The sequence below is a fragment of the Saccopteryx bilineata genome, chromosome 2, assembly GCF_036850765.1.
Source record: "Saccopteryx bilineata isolate mSacBil1 chromosome 2, mSacBil1_pri_phased_curated, whole genome shotgun sequence".
Taxonomy (NCBI): domain Eukaryota; kingdom Metazoa; phylum Chordata; class Mammalia; order Chiroptera; family Emballonuridae; genus Saccopteryx; species Saccopteryx bilineata.
This window is the reverse complement of record NC_089491.1, coordinates 180,124,086-180,146,816: the sequence shown is the minus strand read 5'-3', so window position 1 is coordinate 180,146,816 and position 22,731 is coordinate 180,124,086. Positions and strand designations below refer to the sequence as shown.

At 39.2% G+C, this 22,731-nt stretch overlaps 1 protein-coding gene across 6 annotated transcripts in view; it reads right to left on the bottom strand.

The window, feature by feature from the left end:
- The window catches only part of SLC16A7 (solute carrier family 16 member 7), a 221,492-nt gene extending 199,777 nt beyond the window's left edge, over positions 1-21,715 (bottom strand). For all 6 annotated transcript variants that reach the window (XM_066258876.1, XM_066258875.1, XM_066258874.1 and 3 more), the window contains exon 1: positions 21,406-21,715. The gene's annotated coding sequence lies outside the window, so the exon portion shown is untranslated. The remainder of the gene's footprint in view (positions 1-21,405) is intronic.
- Between the last annotated feature and the right edge of the window lie 1,016 nt (positions 21,716-22,731).

The following is a 22,731-nucleotide window of genomic DNA, read 5'->3' as shown; positions in this document are numbered from 1 at the left end:
TCTCCCTCTCCCTTCTCTAAAATAAATAAAGTCTTCAAAAAAACTAAAAAAAAAGAAGTCTGAGACCTAGAAGGACTTTCATCAACCATGCTGACACCCTGAGCTCAGACTTCCAGACTCCACGACGATGAGAAATAAATTTCTGTTCTTTATAAATACACTGTATGTGGTATCTTTATTATATGCAGCTTAAGCGTTTGTTTGTCACCGATAGCTTATTGGTTGCTTGTGTAACTGTACTAGCCAATGGGGTGAAGTTGCCACAGCATTCAAATAGTCCTGCCTTCTGGCATGCCACCTCACAAATTGAGGTTAAAGATTGGAGCAATTATTATGCTGTTAAGAAATCTGAACACCAGAAGGGGTCTTTGCAATGGTACAAGACTAGAGGTTCTCCAATTGAAAAATAATGTCATAATAGCTAAGTCTTTGATTGGCTCCTCTAAAGGTGAAATACATGTCATTCCAAGAATTGATTTGGCTCAATCTCAAACAGGGTTGCCGTTTCAATTGAAACGTAGACAATTTCCTGTAAAACTTGCCTTTGCTATGACCATCGATAAGTCTCAGGGCCAAACGCTTAAGCGTGTTGGCATTTTTTTACCTGAGCCTGCATTTGGACATGGTCAACTTTATGTTGCCTGTTCAAGAGTTCGTGAAAGAATGGACGTAAAATTAAAAATAATTGATGGTCCTCTGCAAGGCGAGCTTAAAAATGATGGAAAGATCTACACAAGAAATGTTGTGTACGAAGAGATCTTTGACATGTGAATTAACGTTTTATTATTTAAATCACCTTTATTTATTGAGCTAGCGGTGGCTCTTAAGAAATGTACCGCCAGTGGTTTCCTTCATTGCACTCTACTGTAAGCAATTAAGCAAGTAGAAGGGGGAAACCCCACGGGGCAGTAAGCAAGGGGCATCCTCGCTGCCTGCCCTGGATAATTCAGTTTGAATTAGCAGGCACCTTTGCACAAATCATTTTAATTACAATTTATAATATCTAGAACAGCAGTCATTTCGTATGACCGCCGGGCTTTCTAGTTATGTCATAGCAGCACAATGTGGTAAAAGGGCTAAATCAAACTTTGCCACCATTTCTTTTATTGTTTTAATTTTGTCTTTTTTTTAAGAAAGCATTCAAAGTATGATTTTGATTTTTAAAAACATGCTTTACTTAATTAGCACATTTAAAAAGAATAAAATCTTAAGAATTTCTCTTTTATCTTCTTTATTTTCCTTTTCTATGAAATGTGTGTACAGAGAGGGAGGGCTCAACTATGCCTGGAAAAACTACATGGAATAGAAGAGGGAAAATGTAGATTTTGGAGATAAATATAATCTATTGGCAATATCAGGTGCTTTATCTCCATCCTAAATCAGTGATAGCAATGTCCATATTATAGGACTATTGAGGTGGTCAGGTAATGTCTTTCAGGAGGTGATGCATATAAAGCCCCACAGCCATATCTCTGGCACAGAACAAGCACTGAGTATGTTATTTGCCTTCTCTTTCTCCTTTACAATATTCTAACACTTGAGTGTGTAAACCTTTTTGAAAATATTTAGCAGCCTGAGCCAATTTGCTCAGTGGTTAGAGTGTTGGCCTGGCGTTTGAACATCTTGGGTTCGATCCCTGGTCAGGGAACACATAAGAAGCAACTCTCTGTTTCTTTCTTCTTTCCTCTCCCCCTTCTCTCTCTCTTCCCCTCCCACAGCCAGTGGGAGTGTCAGCCCTCCATGCTGAGGACAGCTTGGTTGATTTGAGAATGGGATCCAGATGGGGTAGCCGGGTAGATCCCAGTCTGGGTGTATGTTGGAGTCTGTCTCACTATCTCCCCTCCTCTCACTTAAAAGAAAAAGAAAAGAGGAAAAGAAAGGGAAGAAAAGGAAGGGGAAGGGAAGAAAAAGTAGGGGAGGGGAGGGGAGAAGAGGGGACTGGAGGGGAGGGAAGGGGAAAGGAAAGAGAAAGAAAAGGAACAAGAATATCCTTAAGACACCAAGAGAATATAAAAAAATTACTTTCAAATTTAGATTTTATAGACCACAACTCAAAATCTGACTGTATAGCTGAAAGACATTAAGTATTATTACTTTAAGACAAAGTTAGTAAAATAAGAGGTCGATAAGATGTGAAATAACTTAAAATAATCTATAGACTAAAAAGTTAGATGGAATATTCACTCTTACAACAGTTATGAACCAAACACACATAATAATTTTGACCATAAATACTAAAGCATCTTAATAAACAGTAATAATTAGGTTTCTAAGCATTTAAAATACTTTTTTTAAAGTTGGTGATAGGTTTATACAAGTATCTCTTCCTTTTATTTTATAGATTCAAAAACAAATGTAGATAATGCATCCATGCATCTTACTGAGATAAAGTAACAAACTAATGTTATTTATAAAAATAAAATTAAAAAAATAAAGAAAATTTGCATGTCTCCTTACTGCAGTATTTTTTTCTTAAATTAATGCATATGTTACTTGGAAATTAATAATAAAAAGAAATAATTTTTAGGTGAGCTTTATATCTGTAAATCCTCCCATAGCAGGCCATTACCATGCGTAATTAATATTCTCTTTGTGGCACAAGTGTCCAGGTTACTCTCCAAAGAGATGCTAATGTGGCCCGTGGGGTACAGACTTATATCTTTTTATACTCCCTGAGGCTTCTTCTGAATCGTTCACCTTTTTCTTTCTACTTATTATTCTGTCATATCAATTAGTGACATGAAAATATTTCTGCCGTACCTGCTGCTTAAGTTCAGAAAAAGGAACTGGTATTAACTTGTTGAGCAAACAAGTGTGTTTAAGGTTTGCTTGCTTGTATTGGGGCAGCGCCCTGTGTGTATAGTCTATGGAAGGCTGAGGTGTACTTATTCCTCAAGGCAGAAGATTGCAAATTGCGGACTGCCTGCCTCCACGAAGAGGAGCAAGTGTTTGCCAGAGAATGGGTATTTCTACAGGGCCTGTTTTGCTGGAGAGTGCTGAGGGCCTTGGGAGCCCTGCTGAGGCTGGTGGAGGCCTGCGAGTGCCAGGGAGTTCGGGTTTGTGAGCCCTGAGAGAAAGGGATACGGTCTTCCCTGCCTGTTTGCTCATCCACTGTGACAAGACTTTAATAAATGGAATAGCTCACCATTTTCTGGCTGCCCAGTTCCTTTTCCGAATTCAATGAGAACCTGCATGGTCATGGTGGCGGCCACTGGCCTTACACTTGTATTGATATTTTTGTTTTTCTTCTGAAAGATACCATCCCATTAGGAAAATGCATTCAAGCACTTGACTGCTGCATTGAAGATATCATGCAGTAAGTAACTAGAATCTAGATGAATATTAGAAAAAGGAAGGATTAAAAGTGAACAAAACAAAAAGCTAAATGTTAACAGGCAAGGCTAAGAATGAAGAGTTGCAGACAGAAAGAGACAGAAACAGAAAAGAAGCAGAGAGAAAATATATACTTCTGGGCAATTATCAATATTTTTAAATTAAATTTATTGGGGGTAATATCGGTTAATGGAATCATATAGAGTTCAAGTGTACATTTCTATGATACATGATCTGTATATTGTGTTGGGTTCTGTTGGGCAGATAAAATATATTAGGCTCACTTTGTTAAAGATAGCACTGCCCACATGGAAGTCCGTCGCCCAAGTGATAATATTAATTGCCCTTCTTGCTTGGGATGGGTGTGATTATATTAATGTGTGTTGGGGGTGGGCTGTGGGCAGGCAGGATCCTTGTAGCCTGGGGCTTGGTTTTAGGACTAAGCCTTTCCCACCCTTTTTTTTTTAATTTTATTTTTTTAATGGGGCGACATCAATAAATCAGGATACATATATTCAAAGATAACAAGTCCAGGTTATCTTGTCTTTCAATTATGTTGCATACCCATCACCCAAAGTCAGATTGTCCTCTGTCACCTTCTATCTAGTTTTCTTTGTGCCCCTCCCCCTCTCCCTTTCCCTCTCCCTTTCCCCCTCCCCCCGTAACCACCACACTCTTATCAATGTCTCTTAGTTTCACTTTTATGTCCCACCTACGTATGGAATAATGCAGTTCCTGGTTTTTTCTGATTTACTTATTTCACTTCGTATAATGTTATCAAGATCCCACCATTTTGCTGTAAATGACCCGATGTCATCATTTCTTATGGCTGTATAGTGTATATGTGCCACATCTTCTTTATACAGTCATCTATTGACGGGCTTTTTGGTTGTTTCCATGTCCTGGCCCACCCTTTTTGATGTGAGGTGGTGCACTGTCATGAGGAATCCCGTCATGCCTCAGATAAGAGATTGTGTCAGAGACTCCCTTGTTTGTATATTGGATTAAAGGTTTTGGTTTCTATACTATAAAGGGGGGCAGACCAGGAGCTTGAGCTCTTGGTTCCTGAGATTAGCATTAGAGAGCAGAGAAAGGCCACGTGGAGGAGAGGAGAGAAGTAGCCAAAATGGTGGAGTGCTGAAGGAGGAGCCATGCTGTAAGAGAGCAGAGAGAAGGAGATGGGGAACAGAGGTGAATAAGGCTGGTGAGGTAGATACTTTCAATTCTAGGAAACTCAGATAAGTCAGTAGCTTTGGGAGCACTGAATGAGTGGCTTTTGGAGTTCACTGTGTGTTTTTACATGCCCACCAGGTGCAAAATAGGATTAAAGGTGATGGCCCACCAGTTTTTGGCTCTGTTGTTTCATTACCGACTGTCCAAATCTAATGGGAACCTGCACTGGCCAGGCAGCTGTGATGGTGGCTGCGGCCACTGGCTTTACAGGCTCTCACTACCCAAAGTCATATCTTCTTCTGTCACCATTTATTTGACACTTTTTACTCTTTATTATCAGCACCACCCTTCCTTCTGATATCTACCATACTGTTGTCTGTGTCTATGGTATCAGTATTTATTTATTTATTTATTTATTTAGTGTGTGTGTGTGTGTGTGTGTGTGAGAGAGAGAGAGAGAGAGAGAGGGAGAGAGAGAGACAGGGACACACAGGAAGGGAGAGAAATGAGAAGCATCAATTCTTTGTTGCGGCATCTTAGTTGTTCATTTATTGCTTTCTCATATGTGCATTGACCAGGGGCTCCAGCTGAGACAGTGATCCCTTGCTCAAGCCAGAATCCTTGGGTTTCAAGCCAGTGACTTTTGGGCTCAAGTCAGTGATGATGGGATCATGTCTATGATTCATGCTGAAGTCGATGATCTTGTGCTCAAGCCAGATGAGCTCACACTGAAGCTGGCGACCTCAGGGTTTTGAACCTGGATTCTCAGCATCCCAGGATGATGCTTTATCCACTACACCACTGCCTGGTCAGGCTATAATATCAGTATTTCTAATAAAATTTTTCAGAAATATCTGTAATGAAAGCAGTCTTAATGTTTATTAAAAAAGATTGCACAATGTTTTTATAGAAAATAATAAGTTACATTAAAACAAATTTGAAAACTCTTTTTTAATATCTGCAAGTCCATTTCTATGTATATTAGCTCCAAAAGTTTCTCTTTTTAAAAGAATCAATTTCTACTAGTATTGTAGTCTTAAGTCAATTATTTTCCCATCTAATCCTTAGTATTCTCTTCTATAAATAATAACATTTATCTCATTGGGCTATTTTAAATCTTTAATGAGATAAGGTATAAAAAGTTCTTGGCACAGTGAAGTCACTTAGTTGTGTTATCTATATCTAATACATTTCTTTTATTTTAAGTAGTTACTAGCAAAACTTATTAGGGTAGGTCCAGCGTGAGTGTACTTCCTGAAGGTAGAGACAACATGGGAGATTATTTCTTTAACAAAAAGTAATCAATTTTATCAGATGAGTAAATATTCTAGACCAGTGATTTTCCACATGAGTTAAACTTTAGTATCCCAGATTACAGAGTAAAACAAAGACTATATTTTTAAGAAGTTCACTGATTGACTCAAATATTTCATCAAATTGAAGAATCACTGTTCTAGATGAACACTCACAAAAAATATTCATAGACAAATGTTTATAAAATTCTATGAATTATACATAGTGATATGATTCTTATACTCCAGTAGGCTTTTATATTTATCCTTGTTTTTGCTTTCACTTTGGAGATTTATAGCACTTACAAAGGCCATCTCCTCATTTCACTTAAAATACTACCCCTCAGCTCCAAAAGGTTTCAGTTCTTTCATTCAAGCCTTTTTTGATTCTTCTGTCACATAGTAAAATCTCCCTTTTATGAAATCCTAGAGCAGGGGTCAAACAAAAATTATTCTCCAAAATGCCAGATAATAAATATTTTAGGCTGTGCAGGCTTTGTCATAGCTACTCAACTCTGCCCTGCAGCAGGAAAGCAGCCACAAAGTATAGTGAAACTAACTGGTGGTTGTATCAGAAAAACTTTATTTGTAAAAACAGGCAGCTGGCTGAATACTACCCAAGGGCTATAGATTGTCAACCTTTATCATAGGACATCACTGCTCTCTACTATTTCTTTTGACACTTCATCCTACTCTGGATTGTATCTTTAAATAGTACATACACAGAGTATATCTCTGAAATTACAGTCTCCTTAAGCAATGAGGAAAGATGTTTTATAGAGATTTTTTTCCATATCTCTATGCAGAATACTTCATACACTTAATTACTTACTGATTTAAATTGATTTAAGATATGGAGTAAGATTTAGTTGCCATTAGCATCTCACCTGTATTAAAACACCTACTGAAGCATTGATTCTTGGGGTTCTCTAATGGACAGCCTCATCTTGCCTTGCTGAGTCTTCATTCCCTCCGTAATAAATATAATCTATCTTGCATGGTGATAATGAATACTCGAAATACAAAATATAAAAGATCAAGCACATTGGAGGCATGTAAGTGGCATCAATAGTTATGTTGACATACCTTTTGTGTCTTAATATAAAAAAAAATCTCTAAGTCATAATAATAGAATGATTGTCTTTTTGGTGTGTGCTGGTTTTTAAACGAGCTTCTGTGTACTACTATATCTAAGTGGAAAGTAAGAAATGCCCATCTCAAAATTCTCTTGGGATGTAGTCCCAATTAATAGTAATACTTTTTGACTAAGTGAAAAATTTGGCACTTAAATGTTTGTACTGCATCAACATCAGTGCCAGAATGTGCCCCAAACCAGAGTTTTGTCCATATTGTGAAGTCAATGAATCCCTGCTTTTATTGTTCTGTAAATCTCCTAATTGGTTCAGGCTATGAATAGCAATATCATAACTTATAAACACTTGTGCAAAAAAGTTCCTCAAGAATAAATAGGCTCTGCCAAAAACAGAGGTAAAGAAAAAAGCAAACATACTTATGATTACCACTGATTGTTTACTGACATTATTTATTTCTTCTCCAGCAACAACCCCATGATATAAGTTTTATTGTTTATACATATTTAATCTTTATTTTATTGATTTTAGAAAGAGAGGAAGAGACAGAGAGACAAGAACATCAATCTGGTCCTGTATGTGCCCTGACCAGGGATCGAACCAGCAGCCTCTGCTGTTCCAGATAATGCTCTAACCAGTCAAGCTATCTGGCCAGGGAATATTATTTAAATTTTTAAAAATAAAGAAATTGGGGCCCTGAAAATTTATATATCTTGATTTTGGTTAAACACTAGACATAACTAAATCAAAATGTCATCTTCTATTTACAAAGTCCCTGATCTAGCATGTGTCACTGAGATGGAGAAAAAAGGAAAAGAAAGAATCAACAAAGGAAGCAAATGACAGGGAGAAGACATTGGAGATCTATAAAAAGGTCACTGAAATACAAGAATTGTGTAAGTTTGCTTTGAGAATATGTTCCATTATTTATTTGGCTCAAGACTGAAAGAAATTTGCCTGTGTTATCCCTAGCCTTTTCTCTAACATCTAAAATGGTGTCTGGACACTAATTTGAAAGAATATACACACCCCTATGTTCACGGTAGCATTATTTACAATAGCCAAGACATGAAAACAACCCAGGTGTCCGTCAATAAACAATAAAAAGTAGCAGTACATATATACAATGGAATGAAATTTTACTTTTTATGACTGTGAGACAGTGTGGATGGACCCAGAGGGCATTATGCTGAGTGAAATTAGTCAGACAGAGAAAAATAAGTACCATATTATTTCACTTATATGTGCAATCTAAAGAACAAAAATGAGAAAGCAATATTGAAACAGACTCAGATACAGAGAATAGATTGATGGTTGCCAGAGGGGGTGGGAATGGAATGACTAAGTGAAATAATGAAGGAATTACGAAGTACAAATTGGTACTTACCAGTCATGAGGATGTGAGATACAGCACAGAAAATATAGTCAATAACTTGTAATAACTATAAATATGGTGCTGGGTGGGTACTGGAAATATTAGAAGTAACACTTTGTAAAGTATATGATTGTCTAACCACTATGCTATAAAGCTAAAACTAATATGAAATATTGATAATATTTATTTTTATTAATATTTATTGAAAAATAAAATAAAATGGTGTCTGGAGCACAGTGAAAAAATAAATAATTGCTAAAGAAGAATTGTATTCTCTGGCTTGAAATATGTCAGAAGCTAAATTTAAAATTACACTTCACTGCAGATAAGACATATACACATCCATGAGAATTCACCAGACCCTGCTCCATTCACGAACCCACAGCCTGGGCCTTCCACAGGAATCCAACAACCATGCACACTCTTCCCCTACCACCTTGCAACCATGGCTAGCGGAATAATATTCTTTTTTATTCTCTTGCCATTAACCAGAGAAATATTCATTATAAAGTTTTATACAGCCTGACCAGGCAGTGGCATCGAGGATAGAGCATCCGATTGGGACACAGAGGACCCGAGTTTGAGACCCCGAGGTCACCAGCTTGAGCACAGGCTCATATGGTTTGAGCAAGGCTCACCAGCTTGGACCCAAGGTCGCTGGCTTAAGCAAGGGGTCACTTGGTCTGCTGTAGCCCCCCGGTCAAGGCACATATGAGAAATCAATCAATGAACAACTAAGGAGTCGTAACAAAGAATTGATGTTTCTCATCTCTCACCCTTCCTGTCTATCTGTCCCTCTCTCTGACTCTGTCTCTGCCAAAAAAACCAAAAAAAAAAAAAACCCAAAACAAAACAAACAAACAAAAACAAACAAAAAAAGTTTCATACAGTTATTATATAATTTGTAATCAGATAAATGTACAGTTCTTAAGTGTACAGTTTTAGTTTTCACAAATATATTCAGCTGTGTATAACCCACATGCCCGTTAACATGTAAATGATTTCTACCATTTCAGAAAATTTCCATCATCCCAGAAAATTCACTTGTACTCTTTCTAGGAACCCAACCCCCTGAAAATTTTTCTAATTAAATTTGTTGAGGTGACACTGGGTAAAAAATTAATAAAAAATACATCATCTGTTTATTACTGTTGTTATTGTATTGTGTATTCACCAGCCCAAGTCAAGTCTTCTTCCATCTCATCATATTCTGAACTTGACATTTCTTCAGTCCCTACTAGCTCCCTAGCCTCTCTGAGTTCACAGTCACAAGAGGTTTTTATTTTCTCCACGCTTCCTGGTTTGGTTCCAGATGCATTTTCTAAACAATGAGGAAGCCTTATCATTCTGCTGACTTGATGTTTTAACAGATCAAAACTTATTGTAGTTATCTAGTCTTTTTTTTTTCATATATTTTTTTACATTTCTCAAACTTCCTCCCTCTGGAGTCTCTTAAAATCTACCCCATCATTGATTATTTTAAAATATTAATATTGAAAATATATATTGTGGTTAATAGATTCAAATTCAGATTTCTCACTGACAAGATCTATAACCTTGGGTAAGATACTTAAACCTCTGAATCTTAATTCTCTTATTTGAAAAATGAGGATCATAAGTTTTTGTTTGTTTGTTTTTGTAAAGAGAGACAGAGAGACAGACAGGAACGGAGAGAGATGAGAAGCATCAACTCATAGTTGTGGTACCTTAGTTGTTGACTGCTTCCTCATATGTTCCTTGACTGGGGGCTCTAGCCAAATCAGTGACTCCTTGCCCAAGCCAGAGACCTTGGACTCAAGCCAGTGACTACGTGGTCATGTCTATGATCCCATACTCAAGCTGGTGACCTTGGGGCTTCGAACTTAGGTTCTGATCATCGCAGGCCAACACTCTATCCACTACATCACTGCCTGGTCAAGCAAAGGTCATAAGGTTTTAAAGATTAGTTAAAACATGTAAAATAAACGTGTAAAAGAATGCTTCACATATTGAAATGTTCAATAAAGAACTTATTTTTACTCAAATGTTATCTCTATAGCTTACCTAATAGCCACTTCTTTGGCTCAGTATTTGTAAACTGATTCATTACACACACATACACACACACACACACACACACACGTTTGTTACTTTACCCATTATGGCATTCATCTATAAAGGTAGATAATGTAACTCAGTAATGTCCAATTGTAACCAAAATTTAAAGTGAGTTTTCTACTTTCCTTCCTTCCTTTCAGTGGTTTAGTCATTTACTCATTCATTACATTGAGGGACACAGAGAGTGTTCCGCCATAAAATAACAGTGGGTTCTTCCACAAGTGGATCCTCTTATACACTTTTATATCCCACCTTTTGACTCCATCTGAAAAGAGATGGTATTAACAGCCAGTTGAGTTATGAACAAGAGTTTAAACATTTATGTTCATGAGTAATCATTTTCATTCTTGACGTATTCTGTACAATTTTTTTCTTCTTTTTTTTTAAGTGAGAGGAAGAGAGATAGAAAGACTCCTACATGCAGCCTGACCAGGATCTACCTGGCCACCCTTGTCGGAGACAAATACTCGAATCAAATGAACTATCCTCAGCATGTGAGGCCGACATTCGAACCAACCAAGTTATGTTCAGTGTTGGGAGGCTGATGCTCAAACCAATCAAGCCACTGGCTGCTAGAGAAAAGAGAAAGAAAGGGGAGAGGGACAGGAAAAGAAACAGATGGTCACTTCTCATGTATGCCTGGCCCAGGATTGAACCCTGGATTTACACATGCAGGGCTGCCGCTCTATCCAAGCCAATCAATCAGGGTTTATTCTGTACATTTATGGACTTTCCTCAACTTGTATGCTTCCGAAAACATAGTTTCCTGTAAGACCAGTGGCCACTGCCATGGCCATGCAGGTTCCCATTGGATTTGGGCAGATGGTAAAGGAACAGTGAAGCCAGAAAATGGTGAGTTATTCTGTTTATTAAAGTCTTGTAATGGCAGACAAGCAAACACACAGAGAATACCGCTTCCTTTTCTAAAATGAGTTCTTATGCCTTGCAACACTTGGGATTCACTGCACTCATTCTCTGGATTTACCGGACTCATAAACCCCCACCAGCCTTAGCAGGGCTCCCAAGGCCCTCAGTCCTCCCCAGCAAAACGAGCCAGGGGAAGTACCCCTTCTCTGGTAAATAATAGCAAACGTTTGCCTCTCCCAAAGGCAGCAGGCAATCTGTAATTTGCCACCTGCTGCCCTGAGGGCAGGCACATGCAGCCTTCCGTAGACTACACACAAAGCGCTGCCCCAATGCAAGGGAGCAAACCTAAAAAGCACTTGTTTACCCAATATTTCCCTAAAAAAGAGCTTAATCAGGTCATGTAAAGAACAGATAGAAAAACAGAATATGTTAGATTAATAGAGAAAACATAAACATCTGAGCTGTCATCCCATGTGTACCAGCTGTCAATCAACCCAAAAAGAGATTTATTTTGTGTGGCCCCAGGAAGCTAAGTAAGGACCTTAAGTAGAAGCAATAAGTACTGAGTCACACCCTGGCTGGGTAGTTCAGTTGGTTAGAGGTTAGAGCATTATCCTCATACACCAAGCTGTATGAGGATAAAAAACAAGCTGCCTCAGTGCACATACTTAAACAATAGATGATTGCTTATTGAAGATTGTTATTGAAAAAATAATACAATAAGTGGAAACAGATGTCCTCTAAATTCTTTAAAACTTCTTAATCCACCAAACTGCTGAAGGGTATATAAATATGAATAGATTATTATGCTGACACCCAGAATTTTGTATTATATGAAGAAACTGAAGACGTACTAATATAACTATAATAAAATGTTTAAAATGAGTAAGACAGACCTTGGCTGGTTGGCTCAGTGGATAGAGCATCAGTTAGGCATATAGAAGTCCTAGGTTCATCTCCCAGTCAGGGCACACATGAAAAACAACCATCTACTTCTTTTCCCCACCTCTCCCCTTCTCTCTCTCTTCCTTTCTCACAGCCAATGGTTCAATTAGTTCATGTTGGCCCCAGGCACTGAGGATAGCTTGGTTGATTTGAGCCTTGGCCACACATGCGGGTTGCTATATGGATCCCAGTTGGGCATATGCAGGAGTCTGTCTCTTTATCTCTCCTCTTCTCACTTAAAAAAAATAAGTAGGGCAGATTACAAATGCAATGTTTATAAAATTTTAGAAAAGTGACTTCATCCTATCCAGAGCTTCAGAGGAAATTAAAGGTGATATTTAACTTTAGCGTGAGGATGAGATTAAAGTTAGATGTGAAAGTTGAAAGAAATTAGAGCGTTTTAAGATGAAAGGACAGTATGACCAAAGATACAGTGGCATGATGATGAATGAAACACAGGGGACTGTTGGATTGACTTAAGTACTATGCCACTGGGAGATGAACCTGATAAAGCTCTTTGGAATAACAAGGACTGAAATGTTGGCCCTTAGACTTAAGTAATGGGAGTCACCAAAGTGTTATTTACATGTAGATAAAGGAAAAGTACTTCAGTAAGAGTATCTGGTGGCACGTATAATATTAACTTGTACAGTGAGAGGCTAGAAGTGAGAAGACCAGCTAAGAGACTAAAACGTGACTCTAAGAAGTATGTCAAAAGTGCAAAGTCTGTGGCAGCATCAGAAAAGAGGAAACTGTGCCTGACTGGTGGTGACACAGTGGATAGAGTGTCAACCTAGAATGCTGAGGTCTCCCGTTCAAAACCCTGAAGTCACCAGCTTGAGTGTAGGATCATTAGCTTGAGCATGGGATCATCAACATAATACCCCAGGTTTCTGGCTTAACCCCCAAATAGGTCACTGGCTTGTAGCTCAAAGTCACTGGCTTGAGCCCAAGATTGCTGGCTTAAGCAAGGATCACTGGCTCATTTTGAGTCCTCCAGTCAAGGCACATATAAAAAACAATAAGTGAACAACTAAAGTGAAGCAACTATGAGTTGATGCTTCTCAGAAAGAAAAAGAAAGAAAGAAAGAAAGAAAGAAGAAAGAAAGAAAGAAAGAAAGAAAGAAAGAAAGAAAGAGGGAGAGAAAGAAGGAAGGAAGGAAGGAAGGAAGGAAGGAAGGAAGGAAGGAAGGAAGGAAGGAAGGAAGGAAGGAAGGAAGGAAGGAAGGAAGAAGGAAGAGAGGGAAGGAGGGAGGGAGAAAAGAAGGGAGGGAGGGAGGGAGGGAGGGAGGGAGGGAGGAAGGAAGGAAGGAAGGAAGGAAGGAAGGGAGGAAGGGAAAGAGAGAAAGAAAAAGAGAAAGAGAAAGAGAAGAAAGAGAAAGAGAAAGAGAAAGAGAAGAAAGAGAAAGAGAAAGAGAAAGAGAAAGAAAATAAACCTGACCAGGTGGTGGCACAGTGGATAGAGCATCAGACGGGGATGCTCTATCCCAGTTCAAAACCCAGAGGTGGCCGGCTTGTGCATGGGTTCATTCAATTTGAGTGTGGGGTCACAGACTTGAAGCCCAAGGTCACTGGCTTGTGCCCAAGTTTGCTGGCTTGAGCAAGGGGTCACTCGCTCTGCTGTAGCCCCACCACCACCCCTAGTCAAGGCACATACGAGAAAGCAATCAATGAACTAAGGAGTCACAACAAAGAATTGATGCTTCTTATCTCTCTCACTTCCTATCTGTCTGCTCCTGTCTGTCCCTCTCTCTGACTTTCTCTGCCAAAAAGAAAGAAAGAAAGAAAGAAAGAAAGAAAGAAAGAAAGAAAGAAAGAAAGAAAGAAAGAAATAGAAAGAAAGAGGAAAAAGGATATTCAAATATCAAGTCTTAGCAATTGACTGTGAGACACAAGGCCAAGGGGAGAGAGGGTCTCTAACATTTCTAGACTAAAATGCTATAAAAAAAAATAAGACCAATAAAAGCAAAGGAAATAACAGAAAAAAGAAGACAAAGGAAGTTCAAAAGAGATCACAGTGTGCTGGTGGTGTTAGCCACTGTAAAGGGGAGCTGTCCAGGAAGACATTTGGAAAGGTCAGTCTAGAGATTATGTGAAGGTCAAGGCTGAAAATAATAACTTGAGAGTTGTTCTTGTTGAGGAGAAAGCCAAGGCCAAGAGAGAATGAGTTTTTTCAATTGATAGAATATACACAAAAGCAAAACTCCAAACAGAAACTGAGGAGCATACACTTTAGTGAGTAGGAGGTGAAAGGAGAATCAAACAAGCTGCAAATGAAGTCAGAGAAGTAATAAGAGAATACAGAGAGCATGGAAGCCAAAAACAGTTTGAGAAGCAGCAGGTGCCAACAATGCCAACAGTTCTTAACAGTTTTAAAGCAAATGAAGATTTGGAGCCTAAGAGATCCATGATAACCTGATTATTAAATGTTAATACATTATATGTACATTAAAATAAAAACCTAATTGCTTCAAATCTAAGTATTTTCAAGAGTTTTTTTATCCTTTGAAGGAAAAATAAGATAATTTCTTATTTGAAGATACTCTGATATCAAGGATAATTTCTTTAAACATACTCAAATTGATCCTATTGACAAATAGTTTTCAACCACAGCTAGACTATTCTTCCAAGGGGTCGATTTAAATGTAGGGGTATTTCAGATAATTATCATTACTGAGGAGAGGGCAAGGGCTGTAGACACCAAATGTCCTATAATGAAAGGGTCTTACATTCCTGCACAATGAAGAGTTGTCTGCCAAAAATATCAACAGGGTCACCTGTTGAGAAACACTGTCACATGCTGCTGTTTATCGCTAGATACACCTTTAGCATATTTGAGAAGAACTGATAGAACCTAAAATTCTAAAATTCTGGAGAACTGATTTAAAAATAAATATCATTAATATAGTTCATCCCTTAGAATCTTCTCAAACAAGTGCATGTCTTTTAGTTTTATTGTTTATTTACCTATCTAATCAAGCTCCAAAAGAAATAGGTCTTCAGGCAAATTACTTAGTAGGACAGATTCTTCTAAATAAATTATAATTATTCCATATATTAATTCTACTCACCATCTGAATAGGGGTAGAGATGACTAAGAATGCATTTTATTGTGTTATTAATTGAGGAAACAGCCAATGTTTGAAATAAAATGCCTTCTAAAAAATGCCATCATTTTATACAGATCTTTGTTTACATTCTCTTGCATTTACCACTCATACTAAATATTTTCAATTGAAAATTGCTGTTTTAATGCCCAATATTACCAAAAATGCATTGCAATTTCTTGTTTTGTTTGTTTGTTTCTAATTTATTTGCATCACCAGTTTAGATAAATGAAGCACATAAACATTTTTTGTGGGACTGTTCTAACTGATCAAAACTTTTAACAAAAATCTTTATACTGGCAGCTTGCCGGTATAAATGTCACTCAAATACCCTGTAAAAGTTTTACAAATTCATTTAGGGGTCAATAAATATTAATGAGAATAATTGCAAAACAGTTTGGCATTAGGACAGGAAAATAATTTTCAAAAAAAAGATATGTATCACATCCTCACTAGATAGCTTGGTTGGTTAGACCAGTGGTCCCCAACCTTTTTTGGGCCACGAACCGGTTTAATGTCAGAAAATATTTTCACAGACTGGCCTTTAAATGTATCATGTGACCGAGACAAGTGTCAAGAGTGAGTCTGAGACAGATGTAACAGAGGGAATCTGGTCATTTTTTAAAAATAAAACATCGTTCAGACTTAAATATAAATAAAACGGAAATAATGTAAGTTATTTATTCTTTCTCTGCGGATCGGTACCAAATGGCCCACGGACCAGTACCGGTCCACGGCCTGGGGGTTGGAGACCACTGGGTTAGACCATTACTCCAAAGCACAGAGGTTGCAGGTTTGATCCGCAGTCAGGGAACATATGTACAAGAACAAACCAATGTTCCTGTCTCTCTCTCTCTCTCTCTCTCCCTTTGTCTCTCTCTAAAATCAATAAATAAAAATTAAAAATATATACATGTATGCATCACGTATTAAAACTGCCATTTTTAATAACACTAGTCCTTATGAATATGTTTATGAATATATCTGGGGCACCCTGACACTCACTGGTTCAGCCCTAGTTGGACTAGTTTTTGTTATAGTTAAGTTCAATTTGTTTAACTTGTGGTTAATTTTTTCCAGTGTTTTTGGTTATGACAGTTTGTAGTTAAACATGAATAACTCTTTTTTTTACTAACTGCCAAATATGTGTAGCAAGATTTATTTCTTAATGGTCCAGATTAGGCTATTGTCTCATATTATGACTGTAAGTAGCAAGTAGACTAGGCTCAGGGGTTCCCTGTTTAAGGAACCAATTGAGAAAATAAAACTTTCTCTGCAAGTTTCCCTAGAAGTTAAAAAAAAAAGTTATATTACTTACTAAGAATTAGTGTGCAGTTATTTCCTAACACATTTTCTAATAGTTTTGATCCAAACAGTGTTGAGAAAGCCTGTAATGAACTAGGATGACCTATCTCTCAAACAATAAGTACATTTAACGGTCGGTATATTATGCAATCCAATACTGTTACACCCTCTAACAGAAAACTTGCATTGCAAAAGCTTCCCAAAAATCTGTGAAAAAGAATAAGCCAGTGATCCTTACACCAAGCTAAGAGACATAAGGCCAAATATTTATTACTTAGCATTAGCTACCTGTATTGAGTAATTTCTATGTACTATGTGCTTCACACAGTGCTAAGTATTTCCCAGGGATTATTTTGCTTAATCTATACAACAACACATGAAATTGATTATGATTCTCCTTTTACAGAAGATCCTTTTTCTTCAGACACTCAAACTCATATTTAGAGAGTTTTTGCAGCTGAAAAAAACAATTTAGAGAGGTTTAGCAACCTGCCCCAGCTAGTTAATGGCTGAGCCAAGATCAAAACCCAGATAAGCCAGACTTCAGAGCCTTCTTCTCTGTTCTGTGCCAAAGACCTTTGTCCCACAGGGGCTACCAGATGAAACATACATGGTCTCTACTCCAAAAAACCATGTCAGTTAAGAGAGATAGGGTACCTACTCAAATAATTATAATTCTAGGTAAAATACAATAACTGGCCTAAGAGAAGTGCCACATCAAGGCAGTTCAGCTGAATAAAGATCACTTCAAGGTAAGGAAACCAGGGCAAATGTTTTCTGTGGGATGGATTGTAGGGGAAGAAGCCGCATAAAGGGTGCAGGAGAACATAGCTAGTACTATGCATGCCACTCTATTTGCCAGGTAGAATAGAAAACACCTGACATTTGTTATCTTCTTTGATGTTCAGGAAAACCATATAAGTATTACCCCATGTAGTACAGCCAACTGGTGGCTCAACTGGAATTTGAACCCAAACTCCTGAAGATAACTTGTCTTTTTTTGTTTGTTCCATGTTGAATATGTGTGTGTGTGTGTGTGTGTGTGTGTGTGTTTAATGGGCATAGGCTCTATTTGCTAATTTGTCACACCAAAGAAACAATGCTTTTGTAACTCTCACAAAGTGACTAGGACAAGGCAAAGGAATCTTCAAAGAATTACAGTGTTGAGCCCCTGTAGAATTTCCTGACAGATTTAGGCAGGCAGCAAGAAGGAAAGCATAGCTGACCAGGCAGTGGCACAGTGGATAGAGCATTGGACTGGGATGCAGAAGACCCAGGTTCGAGACCCCGAGGTCGCCAGCTTGAGCGTGGGCTCATCTGGTTTGAGCAAAGCTCACCGACTTGGACCCAAGATCACTGGCTTGAGCAACGGGTTACTCAGTCTGCTGAAGGCCCACGGTCAAGGCACATATGAGAAAGCAATCAATGAACAACTAAGGTGTCACAACGAAAAACTGATAATTGATGTTTCTCTTCTCTCTCCGTTCCTGTCTGTCTGTCTCTATCTCTCTCTCTGTCTCTGTAAATAAAAAAAAGAAGGAAAGCAGGCTCACTTTCATTTTCCTTCTTCCTACTTCCTTCCACTTCTGTTTCTCTCCCTCCTTCTTTCCTTTGTTTTTTTTTTTCTTCTATAATTCATTCAGAACTATTATGTGCCAAGTAGTACACCAGGAATGGAGAACCTGACAAAGTCCCTGCCCTCATTCAGCTTCTGCCCTCATTCAGCTTCTGCCCTCATTCAGATTCTGCTGTACTACTTAGTGGTTTAATCCAGACTGCAGAAGTGCTTGTCCCAGATCAGTCACTTACTAGCTGTGTTATTTAAGCAAGTAACTTAACTTTCTGTGCCTGACTTCCTCTTCTGTAAATGTGGATATTGACAGATCAACCTAATAGGGTAGTTAAGGGGATAAAATACAGAAAGTGGTAACATCATGCCTGGAACGTGGTGGGCATTATAGAGACATTGTTATAATTATTACACTCTTCTTGGGCTTCTTAGAGTGAGTGGATTAGTCTGTCTAAAGTCTGAAAGGTAATGTGCCTCAGTCTCTGCTCTAAAAAAGTAGAAATAATTTCATTGGCAAAGATAATTTTCAGGGAGGGAGTGTCCTCCCTCATAGCTAGAAAAAAATCCCCCATATCTGTTTATACAAAGTCATTCTTGATGGGCACAAGAGTGGGGCTAAATATACAGGTTTCTAAGGCCAGATACCCTTCTCAAATTTGCCTGTTAGCATATCTTACATTTCTTAGACTGCTAATTTCCTCTCAAATTATTTGGAATATATGCCTGTTCCATTGAGAAGGAAACTGGCTAAAGGTCAATAGGGTAGGAGGAAGATAAATTGGATGACTAGACAAATTTTTTGAGAGCAGAAGTCCAAGTTCACGCATCTTGGCAACCACAGTTTATTATCTGGAGTAGTTTCAGGTATTTTAACCCTGTGTGTAGTAAGGAAAATCCCCCAGGAGTGAGGGTTTTCTTTTTATTTTTCTTTCAAAAAATGAAATAAGTTCCAGTTAGTTTTATTAACTTAAAATCATGTTTGTTTGATAACCAATTTATGGAAATAAGAAGAACATACATTTGCCTATTTTTAACGTTGCCTTACATATTTTTAAAATAAATTGATTGTACTCTGAATGGTCAGAGGGCACAAGGATGTACATGAATGTTCATACTACTAAAAGGATTAAAATAACTAGTCTCTGTTTTTGGTGTTTTCCATACACTTTATTACTCACAATAGCACTTTACGATCGGTACCACCAATCCCAGTTTATAGAGAAGAAAACCTGAGGATGAGATTGTAAATAATTACAACCTTACAAAATGCAGAACTGAGCCTAAAATCTAGGTCTACATATTAAGTTAGTTACTTTTTTTATGAGAATGTCTCAAAAAATGTGTGGTGAACAAATATAGAACTGAAAGCAAATACAGGTTATTTCTTTTTATTTCAGATCCATGATTCAAAAATATAACTCTGGATAAAGGATATTTCTTTAGGTCATTTCCCTTGAGCTCAAAGCCAAACTAGATAATATAAAAGAGTAAATGCATATCTCAAAATAAATTCAGCATTTATAGGAAGATTCACGAACAGGACACTGGAAACGAGATGTTAAAATTTCAGATTACTTACTACTATTAAAATACAGGTATACCTGGAGGAAAAAAAAGCAGTACCTAATTGCAAACTGTTGGTATGAATTTTGAAAGAAAAAAGGAACAGTTTTTGACTTTAGGAGTTAATATACAAAACACTGAGCTTCTTAAGGTAATAATGTTTCCCTTTCATTGAGATCATTCAATTGTCTGCTCAGTTATATTGCTTTAATGTCAGAAGCAAAAATGGAGCTAGGATTGCTTCATCAAGGTTAAATGAGTCATCTTTCTCAAGCTTTTACTCTCTGCAAGTCACCCTGCTCAGATTTTTCAGCCATACTCCCTCCCTCAAATGCACACTTAAGTACTTGTGGTTCCAATGACACAGTACATTGTGGCCCTCTTGAGCTCTGTTTGGGTTGAGTCATAAAGCTCGGAGTGCCAGGAAAGAACATCTAGCTTTCACTGCTCCTGCCCAGTCTTTTTCATATCACTCTCATCATTGTGGGCGACTTTATTCCTCTGATGTGACTCTTATTAGATCCAGGACGAGAGGAGGAGGTGAAACCTTAATTTCTTACTTCCACCATCTGCTGTCACTCAACCCAGCCCATTAGTGACTTCTGCAAAACCGGAGGCAGACACTTGTTGTGAAAACCGCTACTCATTCCCTCTCACGTGTGGGACTGTGTGTGTGTGTGTGTGTGTGTGTGTGTGTGTGTGTGTGTGTGTACAATGTTAATATCCTTGGCGTAGAACACAAAATATTCTTGCTAACCCTACAGGGAAAGTGGCCCTTGGTCACAAACGCCCTTGCCAAAGAGTCTGCAATCCCTTTCGCGGAAGTCGGTGAGAAAAGCGGCTGGAGAGAACAGCTGCTGGGCAGCCTCCGCTGAGAGGAGGCAGTTCGCACCTGAGCCGCCGCCCGCCTCCCGCGCTACCTGCCTGGCCTGGTTCCCAGCGTGGCGCAGAGCCCTGGGAAACCCGTATGAGCCCCTGCCTGGCCCTCCGTCAAGTCTCACTCTCCTCCTGCTGGGGCGAATACCGCAGCAGCACACAACTTTTCACCCTCCTCCTATTCCCTCAATATTACCTGGGGACCGAAAAAGAAGCAAGACGGACCTCACTGGTACTTCTTCCCTTCCAAACCTGTTCGAACCCCGATCTTCTGCTTAAACAAGAAGATACTCCCTACACACACTGTGACCACCAGCTCCCCGAGAGGCCCTATCTTCTACGACAACCAAGCCACCCCACGATGCTCGCGGGCCAGGGGCGGGTGAGGGGAGGGCCAGGGGCTGGTAGGAAGCACATGGGGACACACGGGGCGGGAACCAGCCCCGGGAGACTCGTAGTCCAAAGAGAGACGGAAGCACCGCATGAGAAAAGTTTCCGTGAAAAAGCCCACAACATGGGCACCTCCTGGCCGAAAGTATGCGGGTGCGAGTACGTGGGGTGCTTCCAGCTCAGCACCCCTTGGAGTCACCTCCCCGACGCAGGCACCCACGCGACTCCCACGCCACTGTCCACGCGCAGGATGACCCGAGTGCTGCTCCAGGGGCAGCTTTGAAGTTTTTTCTGTCTATATAAGGGCTCACTGGAAACTCTGTGTTTGGCGGGACAGCAGGGTGGGGACGCACGCTCGCCTTTCTCTCCGCGGGTGCCTCCCCCTGTCCTCCTCCTCTCGTCCTCCCTGGGAGTACTTTACCTGGTCTCTGGCGCACCGGGTGGGCGCTGCGGGGCTCGGTTCCCGTCTAGCCGCCGCCAGTTCGACTCGCTGTCGCCGGGTGAATGGAATTATTTATTTATTTATGTCCCCTGACGTGTCCTCGCCCGCCACAACCAGAGGTGGAGGAGAAGTAGACGGCGGGGAGGCGGCGGGCAGGGGTTGCGGCTGCTGAGCGCCCAGTAGGTGGGTGTCCGGGGAGCGCGCCCCGGGCGGGGAGGAAGTGGTGATGGAGAACCCCGGGTAGCGCCATGGGTTTTGCAGGAAGCCCGCCGGCCGCGGGTGGATGCGAACTGCCGCCCTGTGACTCAAGGAGGACTGAGCATGCTCCAAGCGACTGTCAACGCCTAGACTCTTTTTCCACGGCTTGGGTGACTCCACTTCAGGTTTTAGTTTCCACCAAGAGAGAAAGCCGAAAGTCTGATACAGAGAAAAGTTTGTCCAGCCCTTCAGCGCTCAACCTAGGAGTCAGGTGTGAAGTAGCTCTGTGTAGATAACCCCAGGGAGTTGTGTAACCTATAGCACAGGACAGCTTGCAATGGGAGAGGAGCCTGGCAGAGTGCAGGTACTATTCTAAGCACTCATATGGATTACCTCAATACAATAACTGTATTAGATTATTCACATTTTACACATTTGAAGACAAATTAAATCACTTAACTAAATTCACATTGCCTTACTTCTGCCACAGCCAGTCTGTAAGATAGGACAAAACTTGAACTTTAGTTTCTGAAGCTATAAAATAGAAATAATATCAATTTTTTATTGCTATTGTAAGATTTAAGTGAGATGATGTATGTGAAGTGGATGGTAAGTAATACAAGATAAACTGTGGATATTAGTTGTAATTTCAAAAGGCTTGGAATACAGTTTTACCAAGACAGTGTCATTTGGAAACTAAGAACTAAAGTAGAAAATTCTAGAAATGACTTTAGACATTTTTAAAGCTAAAATATGTAAACTGACATTTGTATAAGCATTCCATAATGATGGACTGTCTAGCAGTGAATATAAACATTTCATTTTCATTACAAAAGAATGTCAAATTAAAAAAACATTAAGACTCACATTTCAAGGTGATATATATATATATGTGTGTGTGTGTGTGTACATATATAGAGAGAGAGATAGAAAGAGACAGAAAGGGAGACAGATGAGAAGCATCAACTTTCAACTTGTAGTTGTATCACTTTAGTTGTTCATTGATTTGTTCTTATATGTGTCTTGATGGGGGGGCAGGGGAGTGTCAAGCTGAGCCAGTGACCCCTTACTCAAAGCAGCAACCTTGGAATTATAGTGATAATCTCA